This window comes from Primulina eburnea, chromosome 10 (assembly GCF_022965805.1).
Source record: "Primulina eburnea isolate SZY01 chromosome 10, ASM2296580v1, whole genome shotgun sequence".
NCBI classification, from domain to species: Eukaryota; Viridiplantae; Streptophyta; class Magnoliopsida; order Lamiales; family Gesneriaceae; genus Primulina; species Primulina eburnea.
Window position 1 is genome coordinate 11,194,860 of NC_133110.1, and position 21,180 is coordinate 11,216,039.

Sequence of the window (21,180 nt, forward strand, 5' to 3'; positions counted from 1 at the left end):
AACCGGTCGTAAGTCATTGGGTGGAGAGTTCCTGGGTTGCGCCTACCGACTTCCAAACCCATAAACATAAGGTGGCCACAAGACATATAGCATATATCTCAAAAATAAACATTTTATATTTTTATGCACGTAATATAATTATAACCTTATTTTACCGGATGAGTTGGATCGCTCCCAGGCTCGCTGCGACTTAATTATAATATGTGACTCATGCAAATAATATTATTTTGACCTAAACTCGACAATAGAACCAAAAAAAAACCTAACAATAGGACCAACAATGAAACTATTAGGACCAACCCCTTGATTTTCAATCATGGTATTATACCAACCCGAACCAACAATAAACCGACGTTTAACCATGATTAAAAATACCCCAAACATACTGAAAAATATGCATAAGAACTGCAAAACACGAAAATAGCTGAAAGGAATCCAAAAACATAAAACACTCTTTCGAGAGTCATTTTGGCACCTTTCACCGTAAATTCTCGTACGACCTCTAAACTCGACCAAATCACAAACGGCCAAAAACACGACTTTCCTAACTCATTAAGGTACTGTCCAGTCCAAGTCCATGGGCTAAAAGCCAACCAAGAACTCCAACAACCCCAAAAACCGAATCCCATAGCTGCTGTCAAAAGTGCAGCAGTGGCAACTTGTGTGTATTTGTAGTAAACTCTGAAAATAATTGACTATGGGCTTGAACCACCGCCCAAGGACTCTTACCAACATCCTAAGGCATGGCTTGGACCATGGCTAAGGGCTAAAATCCAATCATAAACCAAGCCATTACCTAAGACACTGAAACATCCCAACCGAGAACTCAATTTCTGTGTAGTGATATTTATTGAATTGTTTTATTGTCTTGTGTCGTTCCAGTGACCATTTCATTGACCATGGCTCGATCTAGACATGATGTAGTGTTGTATGAACCATGGCTATGGGCTAGGAGCCAATCATAATCCAAACCACACTGAAAACCCGAAATGCATACACCCAGAATTTGAAGAAACCGAAGGTAACTTGTTTGTGGTTGTGAAATTCGAATGGATCAGTGACTCAAGCTTATAAAAACTGATTTGGACAGATTCTAGACATGATAAGGAAAGGCTCTAACCATGGCTACAGTCCCTAGGACAGCCAAGATTCGAACACCCCTTTGAACAATCCAATGACAGAAACTCTGAACCCAAAATTCTGTGCTCATAAAAATGTTGCTGTCATATCTTTGTTTGTGCGTGTATGGATGTAATCCAATGGACCAATAACACCCTAACACACTCTAAAACATTCCTAGAAGCAGCCATGTATGCCTGGATTCGAGCTACCCCCTGTCAACAACACAATACACTGAACCGTGAAGCACAAATCATTGGCCGATAAGCTGTACAGAATTTTTTTAAGAGTTTTGCTGTCAAAATGCGTTTTGTCACTTGATTTATTAACATATACTGATTTAAAATAGCTAATATAACTTGATTGCAGAGCAAAAGAATAATATATACATGCCTGGAATTTGTTTTGACAAAAACAAATCAATACGAAGAGTACGAGCGACGGAATTGAGTTGGATTTCTCCTCTTGTTATCCTACTGTTTTGCTGTTGTTTTCACTATTATTATCTGCTGGTTTTCTGCTATTTTTCAAAGGTAAGAGTATAGGTTTTCTAGCCAATGAAGATGAGTGTTATTGGAGGTGTTTTAAGGTTCCATAATCATTTTAAGGTTCCATAATAGCCGATTTTCTCTCATTCTTTCTGATGTGTTTCTGATAATTTCGAAGGTATGGGTGTGTAGGAAATGTAGGTAATGAAGATGAAGGTTCAAGGGGTGATAAAGGAGTCTTGAAGTGCATTTAGTTGAAGGTTACAAGTCAAAAATTTGAATGGATTTTGAATTGCTTCCATTCCCTAGCTGCCGTTTGTTTCTTATTATCTCTACTGCATGTTCACGATAATTTGCTTAGGTAATGGTTTGAGGAAAAATGATGTGGATTATAGTATTGAATTTACCAATAACTTATTGAATTAAAGGTGAGTAATGGTATTCATTTTAAAGGCCAATTAGATGACTAGAATGAATTTACTACTCTTTTGAATTGTCTTAACCAAATTTATTACTCATTTGCATGGTATATTATTATTATTTAAACCTTGTATTTTAAATTCTTAATATTTTAAATACTCATTATACATATTAGTGAATTAACACATTAATTTAGATTAAACTCTTGCATGACTTTGCATGTATTCAACATTAAGTATTTAAATACTATGTTTAATTTCTTGAATATATATTATACCTAGATTAATTCATCCCCATTTATTTACATATTTTAATTTAATCTTTAATTAAATATTAACCTAAAAGAATTTATTTCATAACTTAGCTCTAGTTAATTTATTAAATCCTAAAACATTCTTTTTAATTAAAATAAATTATTCCTTAGCTTAAATTAAATTTAGGAATATTTTTCTTATTATATATTAATCTTATTTCTAATCTCCAAACTCTGGTCCGACCTCGTGTATTTACCCTGAAAAGATAAAACTAAACATCTTCTTTTAAAATAAATAAAACACTTCATATTTTCTTAAAAATTCATTTTTAATTTAAATAATAGAAATTATGCATGGCTTATACGTAATCTGATTTTCGGGTTCTACAACTCTACCCCCCTTAAATTGAATTTCGTCCCCGAAATTAACTTATCCTTTATAATAATAAATTTTAGATTCTTAATTCTAGTATCCCAATAATCCACGCTTTCGCTGCAATACTCTGATAAAATAAATGTTAAACCGTCCTTATGTCCCCTCAATCATAATTATTTTGCCTATTGAAATCTTCGTTTGTGAATCGCAACTTAAAACAACTTACGATAACTTAGTTATATTTTACTAAGTCCTCGAATTTTGACTTTTCTTGCAATTCCTCATATTAGAAATGGATGTCCAAACCTATTGCACCTTATTTTTCTTATACTATACCCATATTGTTTATCAACCTATTACATCATCCTTTATGCTGATCAACTTAAAAAGTCTTAGTACCAAACTTTACTGATCGACTTCTATCATTGGTAATACACTTAAATGTTAAACCTTACCTCAACCACATAATAATATTAGCCTAAGATCCTTGAATCGAATCTTTATCTTACGACACCAAACGTACATAACTTAATTATTTACAAGTACACCCCAAATATTAAATTATTGCAAATCTTAAATTCGAGTAGTGATAATCCATAAAACCCAAAATATACAATCTCGATCTTCTACCTTAATAATAAAACCCTTCTAGTTTCAAATACATGCTTAAACTATTCTCTTTCCAGTTACAATATAGTCGAGGCCTAAGACTCGGTATTTTCCTCATTGAACAAATGTCGCATTCTTAAGTATCATCATTGCTTAATTAAATATAGCGACGGTTTTATGAAAACGTTGCTTATCAAATTAAGCGACGGTTTATTTAAACTGTCGCTCTATAGCGACTGTTTTGATAAAACCCGTCGTCTTTAAAATTAAGCGACGGTTGATTGAAAACGGTCGCTAACATAGCGACGGTAGAATACAAGACCGTCGCACATGGGCGACGGTTTGTGGAATTGTCGCAATATTAGCGACGGTTGATGAAAAACCGTCGTTAATATAGCGACGGTTTTAATAAACACGTCGCTATTATAGCGACGGGTGTTAGTAAATTGTCGCTATATAACGACGATTTAAGAAAAATCGTCGCTATAATAGCGACGGTCGCTACGCCTTCTGTTTTTTTGTAGTGAACAACGCTATGAATGACAGTTGTAAGTTTATCCACTCTCAAATCCAAATCACGTTCTAATAATTTCACTACTTTATTCTTCAATTCTAAAGCCATCAATCTTTGTTCCTGAAGTAACAATCAATATCTCATCCAATAATCGGACAGCATAAATCTTCAATGTCTTATAAAAAAACATGGTCTGAATCTCTTTCAGCCGATACAAGATCATTTTCCACGAACTTAGGAATCTCTTTATTCGTGTTTAATAGTAATTCTTGAACTTCCTTATCAAACCCATTAAAGTAAACATTGATCAACATCGAAATCAAGGCAGATTCTTGAGGCAAACCCCTGCCTAAACAAACCCCACCCAATTCAATGTTGACTATCTTACATTCAAACAACCTTTTTATCAAATCTAGAAATGTCTTATTTTCAATTTTCTCATCCAGTATCAAAAACAACTTATCAATATGGCCAGAACTAAATAATTCACGATCAAATTTAACAATAAATCACCAACTTGGGTTCACCACCAAATTCTTTAAATACCAAATCGATGTGTGGCGGCCCAAGTTTGCTCTCTTGTCATAGCAAAAGGTAGCAAACCTAAAAACTTATGCATAAACCATAAAACTTGTTTGAACTCTCTCCAAAGTAACTCTTTTATTACACATATATCTAAATAGAACATATTTTTAAATGTTAGTTTTCTAAATATATATATATATATATATATATATATATATATATATATATATATATATATATATATAACATGCAAAACAACACTTTATTTTCCCACTTTTTTCTATTATATTTTTATGGAAAAGAATTTCGACAATGAAAATATAAGCTATAAACTTTACACACATTATTGTAGTTCTTCGCAGTGAAATTTGATGGATCTGACTGCTCTAATGGCAGAGTATTTTTGGGAACTTAAAAGCATGAAATATCACTATATCGGTAACTATATCTTTTTCATTATTTATAATATTATATTATTATTTTATATAATATAACAATTTTCGGTCACACCATAAATTCAACATGTGTTTTTCGATTCGATCACCGGTCCGGTTATGAAGGTGATCCGGTTATGAAAACATTGAAGTATACTTTTGTTTCCAACATCAGTCACAGAAAAATTATGTTTCAACGTTTACGGTTGTTTCGATTAAAAAATCACGCAGTTTCCACACAGTTACGAAAATTGTGCTTCCCAGATCACTACAGGATATTGTTGCACGTCCCCTCCTCAGGTTCTCATTCAAGAAATCTTCGTTATATAAGTATTCTATTCAACGTTTCCTTTCTTGTCGCCATTTATACACGGGTCTTGAAGTGGGACTAACCATTTCATCTTCACGCAGTTTGCGTTTCTTACCCCTTTTCTGCACCAATGATGCATTAAAATGATTACCCTACAGCGAAACAAGGAAAAAAAAATGAAGCGTATAACGTACTCTCTAAAATATTGATACCTGTAACTCTTTCTGCATAGACATATCCGTGTTTATTTTCTCTAGATCTTTTAACCGTTTTTTTCTAGCCTCTAGCTCTCGATATGAAGAATCTGTCTTCCTGCATGTTGACCGTGTTTCTATACACGATTAAACTAAACTCCTCAACCACAAATTCTAGTCTAACTTCCTCGATGTAGAAGAGAAACAAAAGTAATATGAAGGCCTAAATCCAAGGATAGACTGAAAAGAAATTTGGAAATCAACCGAAACAAAACTCATCAAAAGGAAAAGGATTTGTGCACGACTGACAGATAACCAACCATTTGATTCGATAAAGTTATGTTCTACAAGAAACAGAAAAGTCATTTGGAATAAAACTAAATACCCAAAATCAAAGTAGAAAGATACAACATAGAAAAGGATCGAATTTTAGGAAAATGCAGCAACGATTGCCAACAAGCAAGACCCTTTAGGGAATATGATAGATAGTGGTTCATGATACAAGAAACGTCAGTTGGGTTTAAATGCTCTAGCACTTGTGCATCAATTCTATTTGTTCAACCAAAGTTCGTCAAGTGGCAAGGATAAATGATGGAGAAAAGTATCATACCCTAATTCCCATAAAATTTATACAAAGATTCATCACTCACAATGACGGGATAGTATTGATCTCTGGGAAGAAATAGAAGCCCAGTAGAAAGTCCAGACAAGACAAAAAAGACACACGACCTTAAGTATTTATCATGCACGCATAAATGGAATTATAATTAACTCACATAGCATGCGATTGATATTCCCAATTAGAATATATTTGTGACCAAGAAATTCAAAAAAAAATTTGAAGATAAAACTCGAACAATAGCAGGGAATACCAAAGAAGTAGAAATTGAAAACTAAATTCAATAAGAAAAATAAGATATTATGACAGGGCGCCAAAAATCACCATATTCAATCAACAAGTGAGGTATTGATAACTTAAAGGGGATAAAGTATGGGTGGTGAATACATAAATGAAAGAGCTGTGAGGACATGCAGACTAAAGCAAATTATTTCTGATTGTCAAGGAAAATTTGTAGTCCACTTCGTTTTTGCAATATAGCTTATGGATTGACGGTAATGATATCATTCGGTACTCGATAGGGATCTTAATTGTGGGGAGGCAAGTAGAAACAGGTTATCAACTTGGCAATCCAATTTCGTAGGAGGCAATTGACTAAAAAAAATAGCTTTCGGTACCTCAAAATAACTTTAGGCAAGTCTTTAAAAGCTGATGGGTTCCCTTGTTCTGAAACTTTTTGGCGTACTTCTCTTGCCTCCTACCTAGAAAGAGAATCAACAGCCAGCCAACATACTTCTTGAAACACAAAAATATCTACTAAGCTCAAAATGCTATACTACTGAGCAATATTTGCCCTGCACCATTTTATGCATTAATACTTTGTGTGACCAGTACATTACCACCAAATCACTGTCTTGGATGAAAAAAAAAATCTGTCATTTGCAGACACACAAGTGTAAACATGGAATTCAAGTGATTCAAACAGAAGTTCCTGAGAAGACAGTCTCATTGCCCCTTGGTCATTGAACTTTTGAAATTGGCCTTCGGATAGTTTTATCTTAATTGCCTAGATTACATATTAGACTTTCTTTCTAAAGCAGAAGGGAATAAAATGACTTTGAAGAAATAAATTAATTGAGCTATCAGAAGCGACCATATCAAATAATGAGAAAAGAATAAACTTTGGTGGTGACATAACTGTTATAACATGAAATTGACTACTCTAAAAAATGGGTATGAAAACTATAAAGAATCAGTGGAAAAAGGGCTTGATCACTCACCTGTTGTCAACATAATAAACATGTTTGGATGATGACTGATTGTCAAGAGAATGCAGCATACCATTAAGTCTTTCAATTTTCTGCATCCAAAAAGTTAAATTTCAGAATAAAGAACCTGCATTACAGCTATCTCGAGAATCCGAGAACCAAAAAACCAGAAACTCTAAAATAAAACCTTTTTTCAGTTTGAAGCTTCTGAAAAATATATCCAATGTCTTGGATCTTCATCAACATCAGCTCTTCGTTAGTGTACTTATTAGCCTGGCTCCTTTACAAAATCCACAATAAACAGCTAATATTCAAATTACACTCAAATAAATATCCTCAAAAGAGAACAGATAACCTCATAAAAATAAATTTTTCAAGCTTACTCAGGTTTATGGACTCCGCCAACAGTTTTTGTTTTAATCATCTTGAGGTAAAATTCATCTGGGTTCCTCAATGGTGCTTTTTCCTTAAGTTTCTGTTATAAACACGCAGAAGGGATTTACATAAAATAAGAACTCGCCAAATTTCGTTCATAAAATGCTACCAAAACCAACAAGACGAAGGGTAGTAGAAATTACCAGTAAAGCCTGCTCCTTCTGGTGATAGGCTCGTGCACGAATGATATAATCTTTATGTTTTTCGAGCAGCCCAAATTTCCTTCTCAAATGCCTGGTAAACACAACAAATCATCAATTGAGTGAACCGGAAATATACGTCAAAATATTTCAAAACGGGCAATAAAGAAATTAATGGCCCCAAAAAATAATCACACTTGCGGCTGAGCGTGCTCCTTGTGAGCTTTTCTTGGAATATCATTCCTTAAAGACGACATCTTTATGCTAGCAAAAAAAATTCAAAGAACTTTAAAATCAATTTACGCACTTCAGAAAGGCAAAAACCACTACAGAAAACATAAAGGGCTAACAAAAATCTTGAGTTGAAATAATTTAACCGTGAAAAAGCGAAGATTATCGGTACAGAAAAAAAACAACATATTTTTTTCGTATTTACACCAAATTCAAAATAATTATTAAGCACAGAAGAGTCGCCTGTGGAAAGCGGTGAAGGCTTAGGGTTTAAAGGAGACACCAATGCAGAGAATCTTGATTTGATGAAAAGTATTTTATATTGTGGCAAAAAAATTATTCTAAATTAACTAAAATTCAATCATGCAAATTGGCTTCCGGATTGACTGCAAAAACTTATGTGAGACGATATCACGAATCGTATTTTGTGAGATGGATCTCTTATTTGAATCTTCCATGAAAAATATTACTTTTTATGCTAAGAGTATTATTTTTTATTGTTAATATCGGTAGGGTTGACCCGTTTCATAGATAAAGATTCGTAAAACCGTCTCACAAGAGACCTACGCCTGATTGAGTATACAAATACACACACAACACACAAAATTATGATATCACAGAAATAAAAAAACAAAATCTTGATATTATATTAAAAAATTTAGAAATAATTTTTATATGATTTTTTTATAATTAACTAGAATATTTACTTAAATATGATAGTATTTTATTATTTCAAATTTATGAAATTGTTAGAGATGATATCATATTTTAAAAGATTAATTTGGTTTATAAACATAAAGAAATATTTATTAGCATATGATAATTATAGACGAACCACAAATTTTATAAAAATAGGCTTTGGCGATATTATTTATTAAACAAAATAAAATATTTTATCATTTGTTTGAGCTGATTTTTGTTACATAAAAATTAGATAATGACATTAAATTAAATTACTTCAGGTCTCTTAATGTTTAATAATACTAATATCATTGTGCATGCAATTATTTGATTAGAGTTTCATTAATTTTTAGATTAAACTATGAAGATTGATATTGAAAATATTAAAGATTCTTTTGTTATAGTTTGGAATTATTATTTAGATAATGAAAAGGGTAGGGCGACGGTTTTAACGACGGTTTCGCGATCCGTCACCGGCTACGTCGCATTCTAGAAGCGACGGTTTTTCGACTCCCGTCGCTTATAGCGACGGTTATTTGGAAGAAGACCGTCGCTATATTTGCGACGGTTTTAAGAAACCGTCGTTAATATTAACCGACGGTTTATACAAAACCGTCGCTAATATTAGCGACGGTTTTAAAAACCCGTCGCTATATTTAGCGACGGGTTCGTAAAATCCGTCGTTATATTTAGCTTGAACCGTCGCTATATAGCGACGGTTTTATGAAAACCGTTGCTTATCAAATTAAGCGACGGTTTATTTAAACCGTCGCTCTATAGCGACTGTTTTGATAAAACCCGTCGTCTTTAAAATTAAGCGACGGTTGATTGAAAACGGTCGCTAACATAGCGACGGTAGAATACAAGACCGTCACACATGGGCGACGCTTTGTGGAATTGTCACAATATTAGCGACGGTTGATGAAAAATCGTCGCTAATATAGCGACGGTTTAAATAAACCCGTCGCTATTATAGCGACGGGTGTTAGTAAATTGTCGCTAAATTTAATAGACGACGGTTTTAATAAAAACCTTCGCTATATAGCGACGGAATAGGAAAAACCGTCGCTACGCCTTCCGTTTTTTTGTAGTGAACCGCGCTATGAATGACAGTTGTAAGTTTACCCACTCTCAAATCCAAATCACGTTCTAATAACTTCACTACTCTATTCTTCAATATTAAAGCCATCAATCTTTGTTCCTGAAGTAACAATCAATATCTCATCCAATAATCGGACATTATAAATCTTCAATGGCTTATAAAAAACACATGGTCTGAATCTCTTTCAGCCGATATAAGATCATTTTCCACGAACTTAGGAATCTCTTTATTCGTGTTTAATAGTAATTCTTGAACTTCCTTATCAAACCCGTTAAAGTAAACATTGATCAACATCGATCTCAAGTCAGATTTGTGAAGCCCGGGGCCGAAGAGAGCGGGGGGTGAACGCCGGTGCCATCAGTTGCATAGACAATGAGCGGCTCCTGGCAGGCTTCTAGGTGGAGGGAACATGAATGAACCGACCCACACGGGAATGAGAGGGATTCCGAGACTGTGCAATGTAATGGACTGAACAGTTGAAGAGGGATTAAAAGATTTGATTGGTACTACTCATATCACGAAGGTGCATCTTCTTTTCGGTAGCTCATCACATAAGAACTCCAAAGTTAAGCGTGCTTGACTTGGGGCAATTTTGGGATGAGTGACCTCCTGAGAAGTTTCCCAGGGTGCGTGTGAGTGAGGACATAAGCACGCTGGAAAGACTCGTCTTGATATAGTGAGTACAGTCGTCGAATCTGGGGCGTTACAAGTGGTATCAGAGCCGACCTCTCTTAGTACGGTGTGGTTCGGGGACGAACCAAGCGGAAGCTGGTGGGCATGTGAAGCCCGGGGCCGAAGAGGGCGGGGGGTGAACGCCGGTGCCATCAGTTGCACGGACAATGAGCGGCTCCTGTCAGGCTTCTAGGTGGAGGGAACATGAATGAACCGACCCACACGGGAATGAGAGGGATTCCGAGACTGTGCAATGTAATGGACTGAACAGTTGAAGAGGGCTTAAAAGATTTGATTGGTACTACTCATATCACGAAGGTGCATCTTCTTTTCGGTAGCTCATCACATAAGAACTCCAAAGTTGAGCGTGCTTGACTTGGGGCAATTTTGGGATGAGTGACCTCCTAGGAAGTTTCCCAGAGTGCGTGTAAGTGAGGACATAAGCACGCTGGAAAGACTCGTCTTGATACGGACAGTCGTCGAATCTGCGGCGTTACAAGATTCTTGAGGCAGACCCCTGCTTAAACAAACCCCACCCAATTCAATGTTGACTATCTCACATTCAAACAACCTTTTTATCAAATCTAGAAATGCATTATCTTCAATTTTCTCACCCAGTATCAAAAACAACTTATCAATATGGCCAGAACTAAATAATTCACGATCAAATTTAACAATAAATCACCAACTTGGGTTCACCACCGAATTCTTTAAATACCAAATCGATGTGTGGCGGCCCAAGTTTGCTCGCTTGTCATAGCAAAAGGTAGCAAACCTAAAAACTTATGCATAAACCATAAAACTTGTTTGAACTCTCTCCAAAGTAACTCTTTTATTACACATATATCTATATAGAACATATTTTTAAATGTTAGTTTTCTAAATATATATATATATATATGTATATATAAAATATTCAAAACAACACTCTATTTTCCCACTTTTTTCTATTATATTTTTATGGAATAGAAAAAGGATTAAATTTTAGGAAAATGCAGCAACGATTGCCAACAAGCAAGACCCTTTAAGGAATATGATAGATAGTAGTTCATGATACAAGAAACGTAAGTTGGGTTTAAATGCCCTAGCACTTGTGCATCAATTCGATTTCTTGAACCAAAGTTCGTCAAGTGGCAAGGATAAATGAGGGAGAAAAGTATCATCCCCTAATTCCCATAAAATTTATACAAAGATACAGCACTCACAATGACGAGATAGTATTGATCTCTGGGAAGAAATAGAAGCCCAGTAGAAAGTCCAGACAAGACAAAAAGGACACACGACCATAAATATTTATCATGCACGCATAAATGGAATTATAATTAACTCACATAGCATGCGATTGATATTCCCAATTGGTATATATTTGTGACCAACAAATCCAAAAAAGTTTTTGAAAAGAAAACTCGAACAATAGCAGGGAATACCAAAGAAGTAGAAATTGAAAACTAAATTAAATAAGAAAAATAAGATATTATGACAAGGCGCCAAATATCACCATATTCAATCAACAAGTGAGGTATTGATAACTTAAAGGGGGTAAAGTATGGGTGGCGAAGAGACAAATGAAAGAACTGTGAGGACAGGCAGACTAAAACAAATTATTTCTGATTGTCAAGGAAAATTTGTAGTCCACTTCGTTTTTGCAATATAGCTTATGGATTGACGGTAATGATATCATTCGGTACTAGGTAGGGATCTTAATTGTCGGGAGGCAAGTAGAAACAGCTTATCAACCTGGCAATCCAATTTCGTAGGAGGCCATTGACTAAAAAAAATAGCTTTCAGTACCTCAAAATAACTTTAGGCAAGTCTTTAAAAGCTGATGGGTTCCCTTGTTCTGAAACTTTTTGGCATACTTCTCTTGCCTCCTCCCTAGAAAGAGAATCAACAGCCAGCCAACATACTTCATGAAACACAAAATATCTACTAATCTCAAATGCTATACTACTGAGCAATATTTGCCCTGCACCATTTTATGCATTAATACTTTGTGTGACCAGTACACTACCACCAAATCACTGTCTTGGATGAAAAAAAAACTGTCATTTGCAGACACACAAGTGTAAACATGGAATTCAAGTGATTCAAAAAGAAGTTCCATAGAAGACAGTCTCATTGCCCCTTGGTCATTGAACTTTTGAAATGGGCCTTCGGATAGTTTTATCTTAATTGCCTAGATTACATATTAGACTTTCTTTCTAAAGCAGAAGGGAATAAAATGACTTTGAAGAAATAAATTAATTGAGCTATCAGAAGCGACCATATATAATAATGAGAAAAGAATAAACTTTGGTGGTGACATAACTATTATAACATGAAATTGACTACTCTAAAAAATGGGTATGAAAACTATCAAGAATCAGCAGAAAAAGGGCTTGATCACTCTGTAAAGGCCCGAAAATTTGTGCTTGAAAATTTGCGGAAAACTAAAATTTTTCTTTTTAAATAATTAAAATGTCTCAATCGTAAGTTAAACTGATAAAAATATTTGATATTCAAAATAGCAGCGGAAGAAATCTAATGTTTGCAAAATAATGACTTAAAAATAATTCGGCAACATAAAAACTTGGTTTGAATTAAAAATAATAAATGCTGAAATGAGGTCCTCGGGTTCCACTTCTGCCGACCCAAGCTAGCTCACTGGTCCCCGCCCTCGGCCTCGACCTCGTCAGTACCTACAACAATCTAGTCTAGTGAGCCTAAAGACTCAGCATGCATATATCGTAAATAACGAGTAAATAATATACTAAAATTTGCATGGGGGTAAAATTATCATGTTATGAGGCATAATCAAGAAAATAATTTATCATGAGCAATTATAATACGTGCATAACTGAACTGAAAATCATAGTGAAAATGTTTGCTCCTCGGAGCCCTGTACTGAAATAACATGTTATAATTTTCTGTTGAGATTATGGTCTACGCAAGTGGTCCCTGAACTGAACTGATCGGTAACTTGCGACCGGACCGGTAACAGACGACCGGGAACTGACCGGTAACTGGCGACCGGACCGATAACTGACAACCGGGTGAAATAATACTCCCAGGATGTAGAACCCGTAAATTAGACCACGTACTTAAGCCATGCATAATTCTAGTATTTAAAATTAAAATTAATTTTATTGTATGAGTATTTAAATTCTTTTCTTTAAATTTATTTATTTTACGCAGTAGTTTAATCGTTATATTTTCAGTTAAAATAAGTGAGGCCGGACTGGAGATGGAGTATTGAGATAAGTTAATAAAGACTTATTTAAGAAGTGGTGATTTAGCATGTTAGTAAATATATTTTGAAAAGTTGACAAGCATGCAAGTTATTAAATTTATTTGGTATTTTATTAAATTGTTTTAAAGCAGTAAATGCATGTTTATTTTATTAATTATGTGTTTAATTCTTTTTATGCATTTTATATATAATTCATGCATGATAGGATTTAATTCATGAAATTCATGCATTAGGATTTCTAGATGCATTTCACGTTCAAACGAGGATCGGAGACCGGAGAATTTTCAGGAAAATTATTTTATTATACGATTTATTTTTATAAATTAAGTTAATGTATTTTTAAGGGTATTTCGCAAAAATGAGATTTTATTTGGGTATTTTTACTCGCAATACTTTGTTTTTAACGGTACGCAAATTTTATCGAATCAGGGGAAATTTTGAGGTTTCGGCTAATATTTTCAAAATCTTTCCAACGCGAAATATTTTTTTGGAGTGCGTTAGGAATTAATGGGTCTACTTTTAAGCTTGTTGGGCTTAAAATCCTTTTTAAACTTTTAATTATCAAAATTAGGCCCATTAATTGGTGGTTAACTATTTAAATATTGGCTAATTATCATCTTAACCTAAACCTAATGATTTCCCACATCCGACAACCCCTCCAATCAGCAACCTTCACGTGAATTGCTGCAACAAATCTTTCGGTGAACCATTTCTCCCTCAAGCAAGGAACACCTCCCTTCGGCCGTTGTCCCTCGATCGATTTTCCAAGATTTTTTTTCATCAAGGCACGCTTATGTATCATTTTTTATGCATCATACATGTTTTATATACTAATGAATGTGTTCTTGCGTTAAAAGTTTCAATCTAGCCATGAGGATTGAAGATTTACGATTTTTATGTGCTCATTTCATTTACTCGGTTGTGCTCATGATTCTCTGAAATTTCGTGAAAGGGGGCTGCTGTATGGAGACAGTGTGGAGCTGTTGTTGTCGAGAAGGATGGGGATTAGTAGCTGGAGTCGAAGCTTCATCGATCTAGGTGTGATTTCTTGAGGGCCGATCGGGGTTGGTGTGCTTTTGGAGGAGCGATGTGGTTAAGCGATGGGTTCGAGGTCCTTCGGCTGTGCAAGGGCTGTTCCCTGACTTGGTCCGGACCTGGGTGGATCTGAACCATGGTCTGGAATAGCTTGAACGCAGCTGGAACTAGCGGGGAGACCTATGGTTCTCGGGTTATCTACTTGGCTCGATTGGGCGGGTTTTGGTGTATAGCTGGGTTTCGCGATCTCCAGCATGCATGGGGCTGGTTCCTTGGGTTGGTCCAGTCCAGTAGGGTCCTATGGTGGTCTATAAGAGGTGGGCTAGGAGCTGGTTCACTTTTTTTTGGGATAGGGACGCAAAAATGGCATGGGTGCTAACTAGAGTTCAAGCCAAAACTTTGAGAATTTTTTTAGGAGTTAGGTCAGTTTCGGATCAGAATGATGAATTTTGGATTTATTCGGGATTTAATTACCGCACGAAATGTTAATTAAGGAATTAATTGAAATGCCTAGATTTATGCTTAATAAAATTATGGAAAATTATATTTAAGCTCAAATAATTATTAGAAGTCTAAGTTTTTAATTTGGGAATTTTATGCTAAGGTTTGGTTTAATTCGGGATTAAAACGCATTAATATGTTATAGTTAAAGATTAATTTAAAAGTCATCGATTTAGGCCAAATAAAAATATGGAAAAATTCTTGTAGTCTTAAATAATTATTTGGGACATGTTAGAATCAATGGAATTAAGAAAATGTCAAAAACGTGGAATTTTATGTTTATGGGTGAAACTATAATTTTTGGGTTTTCATGGGCAAACTGGTTATTTTGTAACCGAGGTGAGATTTTGGTCCTGGCAGCACCTAAGCATAAATCATGATATTTTTAAATGTTCATGCATCACGTTTTTTATTTTTACGCTATTATAATAATTATGGTGCATGCTTGGTTTAAAGGAATTAAGAGAGAAAAAGTGAGAAAGTGAAGAGCACTCTGTCTCCGCCGCGCCGCGTCGTTATTTCGTTTGTTTTCTGTCAAAACAAACCAAGGCATGTTTATATCTTCTTTCACTCTTCAATCAAGCCATATAGATATTTTTAAATATCGCAAGTACATGATTTTAATGCAAGAAGATCGAAATTGTTCATATTTTAATGATATTGGTTAATTATATTACGTGCAAAAATATTCAAATTTTGAGATTTATGCGATATTGCTTGTGGTCACTTTACTATCATGATTAAATCCGGTCGCCAGTTACCGGTCTGGTCGTCAGTTACCGATTATGAGAGCATTACTAAGTCCGGTCGCCAGTTACAGGCCCGGTCGCCAGTTACCGGTCAGTTCAGTTGTTTCATCAAGTATTGTGGCTGTGGTCTGATCAGACGTATATTACTAAGTCATGTCGCCAGTTACAGGCCCGGTCGCCAGTTACCGGTCAGTTCAGTTCAGGGACCACTTGCGTAGACCATAATCTCACCAAGAAAATTATTACAACTTATTTCATTACAGGGCTCCAAGGAGCAAACATTTTCACGATGATATTTTCAGTTCAGTTATGCACGTAGTATAATTACTATGGAAATGATATTTTTCGTTATGCCTCATGACATGATCATTTTACTCCCATGCAAATTTTATTTTATTATTTACTCGTTATTTATGATATATGCATGCTGAGTTTTAGGCTCACTAGACTTGATTGTTGTAGGTACTGATGAGGTCGGGGCCGAAGGCGGGGACCAGTGAGCTAGCTTGAGTCGGCAGTAGTGGAACCCAAGGACCTCATTTTAGCATTTATTATTTTTAATTCAAACCAAGTTTTTATGTTGTTGAATTATTTTTAAGTCATTATTTTGCAAACATTAGATTTCTTCCGCTGCTATTTTGAATATCAAACATTTTTATCAGTTTAACTTATGATTGAGACATTTTAATTATTAAAAAAAGAAAATTTTTAATTTTTCGCAAATTTTCAAGCTCAAATTTTCGGGCCTTTACAGTTGGTATCAGAGCCTATGTTCTTGTAAAGGGTTACACTACTACTGACCACGAGAAGCTCACGAATCCAAGTCTTCGGTCTGTAAGTTTTACATTTCAGCATTTTATTTAAAGAATGAATTATTTTGACAGCATGCTTCCATGAAATGTTTTACATTCAGATTCTTTAATTATTTCAGTGTTTATTTAAAGTAAATTATGGAATTATGCATGTTGGTTACGTTTGGGTTATGTATGGAATGATATGCCTCCTAGACGTATTCTTGAGCGCGTGAGAGATGATGAGCCTCACCAGGAGGACGGTGAGCATCAGAGGAAGGAGGGAAATGCACCTCCACCCCCACCGGACATAAATAAGAATTTAGCTATTGACATTAGGAGAGGTCGTAAATTATTTGACTATATTAATTTTTGGGTTAGTAGTACTTATGTTCTACTTATGGACCATAAGTTAAACTTAAAAAAAAATTATGAATGCTTTCGGGACTTGTAGAATTTGTAAGAAATTAATGATGGGTCGTGGTTGCTAGTTGAATTAAATTTTTAAGGATACCATGCAAGGATTAATGATTCGAAGACTACGACGATATTTGGAAGTATAAGACGTAGAACTTATTTAGGATACATGCTCTACCTAGTTAGATTTAAGGATGGAATTGCATGAATTGAGAATTTTAGGGACCTAATTGTAATAACTAATAATTTGAGGACTTAAGTGCAAAACAAAAAAAATTCTAAGGGACTATTTTTTAATTTACCAAATTTTGGGATTTAAATTTTGAGTTCATGAATTTAAAAGTTTAATGAGGTAAAGAAGGAAAATTTTATGGGGACAATGATGCAAATTTCGAAGAGTTGTAGGGCCAAAATGTAAATTTGGAGAACTGTAAGGGTCAGATTGCAAGTTTCAAAATTTTAAGGATTAAATGCGAACTTTTGAGGAGTTGTAATTTTAAATATTTATTGGAATGTAAGACGTGTTATCAGAATTAATTTTTGGTTTAATAAACTTAAGGCTATTGAACCTTATGATGCGGGAAATCTATTAAAAAAATGAAATTGGGAATACTGAGAAATAATGGGTAATTGTGGAATTTCGAGATTTAGGGAAAAATTGGATGATATTCGAGGAAAGTAAGAATTAATTTTACAATTTTAGGAAATTTGAGAACTTATTTAGTAGTAAGTGAGAATTGAACAGTTTAAATAGTAGGAATTTTCGGTTATTTAGGCTCGAAGAAAATATAGAATATTTAGATATTTGGATTATAATGTTATAATGAATGGTAACCAAGGACATTGTAGGATGAATCAATCTTAGGCGTGAAAATTTAAGCGTTAGTGAAATAATGTTGTGGCAAATTAAAAATTTAAAGTGATGACGATTTAAGATAAATTTGATCGGTTAGTTAAGTTATAAGGATAAAATTGAGTTAGTAAATTTTTGAAAACATAAGTTTGATGTGTCACAAGTTTTATACATGATCTTAACAGTTAAGATTATACCTTGTGAGAATTTAAAATTTTTAAGAAAGTTGGGTGCGATGATGGTTAGTTTAATTGGTAGACGCACGTAAGAGGTGAGGTAGACACCTTGTCTTGAGAAATTGTGGAAGTCATTAACAAACTTGGGACTAAACAGATATGTGTATTGGAATTATTTTATTCAAAGCTATTTGAATTAGGTAAGTTTGAATTTCAAATTTATGGGATATTTGCTCATACGGAAATTTGGGGTGAAATAAAAACAAAAGAGAATTAGTTGTGTTCAATATAAGTTATCAATTGATGAATATTAAGATTTTTTTTTATCAAGTAAGAAATCTAAAAGCTTGATATGAAGATTCTAGAATTCTATGGGTTATAAGTGAAATTGATTTATTAAATTTAGTCTAATGCTACCATGGGCTAACTTATTAAGTTTATATGCTAGAAATAAATAAGCATTAAAGATACATAAGAATGCGACACTTGTTCCAATAAGAAAGTTCATAGTCCTAGGTCTCAACTGGATGGTAATTGGGAAGAGGATAGTTGAGCAGGTAATTGATGCTAAAAGTGTTATTATTAAGGTAGAAGGGCGATGTTGTATAATTGAGTTTTATGGATTAACGCTATTCGAGGTTTAAGATATACCACGATTTCACACCCGGGATGCACTTGTAAATAATAAGTTACGTAATTTTAGTGCCGTAAGATAAAGATTCGATTCAAGGATTTTAGGCTAATACTACTATGAGGTTGGAATAAGGTGTAACCTTTAAGCGTTCTACTGAGAATAGAAGTCGATCAGTAAATTTTGGTACAAAGATTTCTTAAGTCAAACTGCATAAATGCTAATATAATAAGTCGATGAATATTACGAGTATAGTATAAGAAAAGTAAGGTGCGATAAGTTCTGATATCCATTTCTAGAAAGAAGAATTGTGAGGTAAGTCAAAATTCGGGGCTATCGTTGAATAGAACTAAGTCACCATAAGTTGTTTTAAGTTGTGATTCACTAACGAGGATTTTGGTAGACAAATTTATTTAGGATTGAGGAGACGTAAGGACAGCTTAATATTTATCTTATCAGAGTAACGCATTGGAAGCGTGGATTATTAGGATTTTAGAATTAAGAGTCTAAACTTTTTGTTTATCAAGGATAAGCGAATTTCGATGACGAAATTTCTTTTAAGGGGGGAAGGATTGTAGAACCCGTAAATTAGACCACGTACTTAAGCCATGCATAATTCTAGTATTTAAAATTAAAATTATTTTTATTGTATGAGTATTTAAATTCTTTTTTTTAAAATTTATTTATTTTACGCAGTAGTTTAATCGTTATGTTTTCAGTTAAAATAAGTGAGGCCGGACTGGAGATGGAGTATTGAGATAAGTTAATAAAGACTTATTTAAGAAGTGGTGATTTAGCATGTTAGTAAATATATTTTGAAAAGTTGGCATGCATGCAAGTTATTATTTGGTATTTTATTAAATTGTTTTAAAGCAGTAAATGAATGTTTATTTCATTAATTATGTGTTTAATTCTTTTTATGCATTTTATACATAATTCATGCATGATAGGATTTAATTCATGAAATTAATGCATTAGGATTTCTAGATGCATTTCACGTTCAAACGAGGATCGGAGACCGGAGAATTTTCAGGAAAATTATTTTAGTATACGATTTATTTTTATAAATTAAGTTAAGGTATTTTTAAGGGTATTTCTCAAAAATGAGATTTTATTTGGGTATTTTTACCCGCAATACTTTGTTTTTAACGGTACGCAAAATTTATCGAATCAGGGGAAATTTTGAGGTTTCGGCTAATATTTTCAAAATCTTTCCAACGCGAAATATTTTTCTGGAGTGCGTTTGGAATTAATGGGCCTACTTTTAAGCTTGTTGGGCTTAAAATCCTTTTTAAACTTTTAATTATCAAAATTAGGCCCATTAATTGGTGGTTAACTATTTAAATATTGGCTAATTATCATCTTAACCTAAACCTAATGATTTCCCACAGCCGACAACCCCTCCAATCAGAAACCTTCACGTGAATTGCTGCAACAAAGCTTTCGGTGAACCATTTCTCCCTCAAGCAAGGAACACCTCCCTTCGGCCGTTGTCCCTCGATCGATTTTCCAAGATTTTTTTTCATCAAGGCACGCTTATGTATCATTTTTTATGCATCATACATGTTTTATATACTAATGAATGTGTTCTTGCATTAAAAGTTTCAATCTAGCCAAGAGGATTGAAGATTTACGATTTTTATGTGCTTATTTCATTTACTCGGTTGGGCTCATGATTCTCTGAAATTTCGTGAAAGGGGGCTGCTGTATGTTGACAGTGTGGAGCTGTTGTTGTCGATAAGGATGAGGATTAGTAGCTGGAGTCGAAGCTTCATCGATCTAGGTGTGATTTCTTGAGGGCCGATCGGGGTTGGTGTGCTTTTGGAGGAGCGATGTGGTTAAGCGATGGGTTCGAGGTCCTTCGGCTGTGCAAGGGCTGTTCCCTGACTTGGTCCGGACCTGGGTGGATCTGAACCATGGTCTGGAATAACTTGAACGCAGCTGGAACTAGCGGGGAGACCTATGGTTCGCAGGTTTTCTACTTGGCTCGATTGGGCGGGTTTTGGTGTATAGCTGGGTGTCGCGATCTCCAGCATGCATGGGGCTGGTTCCCTTGGGTTGGTCCAGTCCAGTAGGGTCCTAGGGTGGTCTATAAGAGGTGGGATAGGAGCTGGTTCACTTTGTTTTGGGATAGGGACGCAAAAATGGCATGGGTGCTAACTAGAGTTAGAGCCAAAATCTTTGAGAATTTTTCCAGCAACTTTCCAGCAGCTTTTGAGGGCTGTTGTCATGGGTTTTGAGGGCTGGAAATAGTGGTTTAGGGGCTGTAAGAGATGTTTTAAGTATGGTAAAAGTTTGGGAAAATTTTGGTTAAGTTTCGAGTTGATGTGGGTTAAAATCGGACCCCGGTCCAAGTTTAAAAACAATTCGGTTAAGTTATGAAATTGGCTCGATTTTACGTTTAGGGATACTTCTAAATATGTTTTGAGACATTTTTAGGAGTTAGGTAAGTTTCGGATCAGAATGAT

At 34.6% G+C, this 21,180-nt stretch overlaps 1 long non-coding RNA gene and 1 pseudogene across 1 annotated transcript in view; one reads left to right on the plus strand and one right to left on the minus strand.

Moving 5' to 3' along the window:
* Positions 1–21,180, plus strand: part of LOC140803102 (uncharacterized) — an 87,026-nt gene that overhangs the window by 50,849 nt on the left and 14,997 nt on the right. The gene's annotated exons all lie outside the window — the stretch shown is intronic.
* LOC140803191 (probable U3 small nucleolar RNA-associated protein 11) lies at positions 5,078–7,901 on the minus strand (annotated as a pseudogene).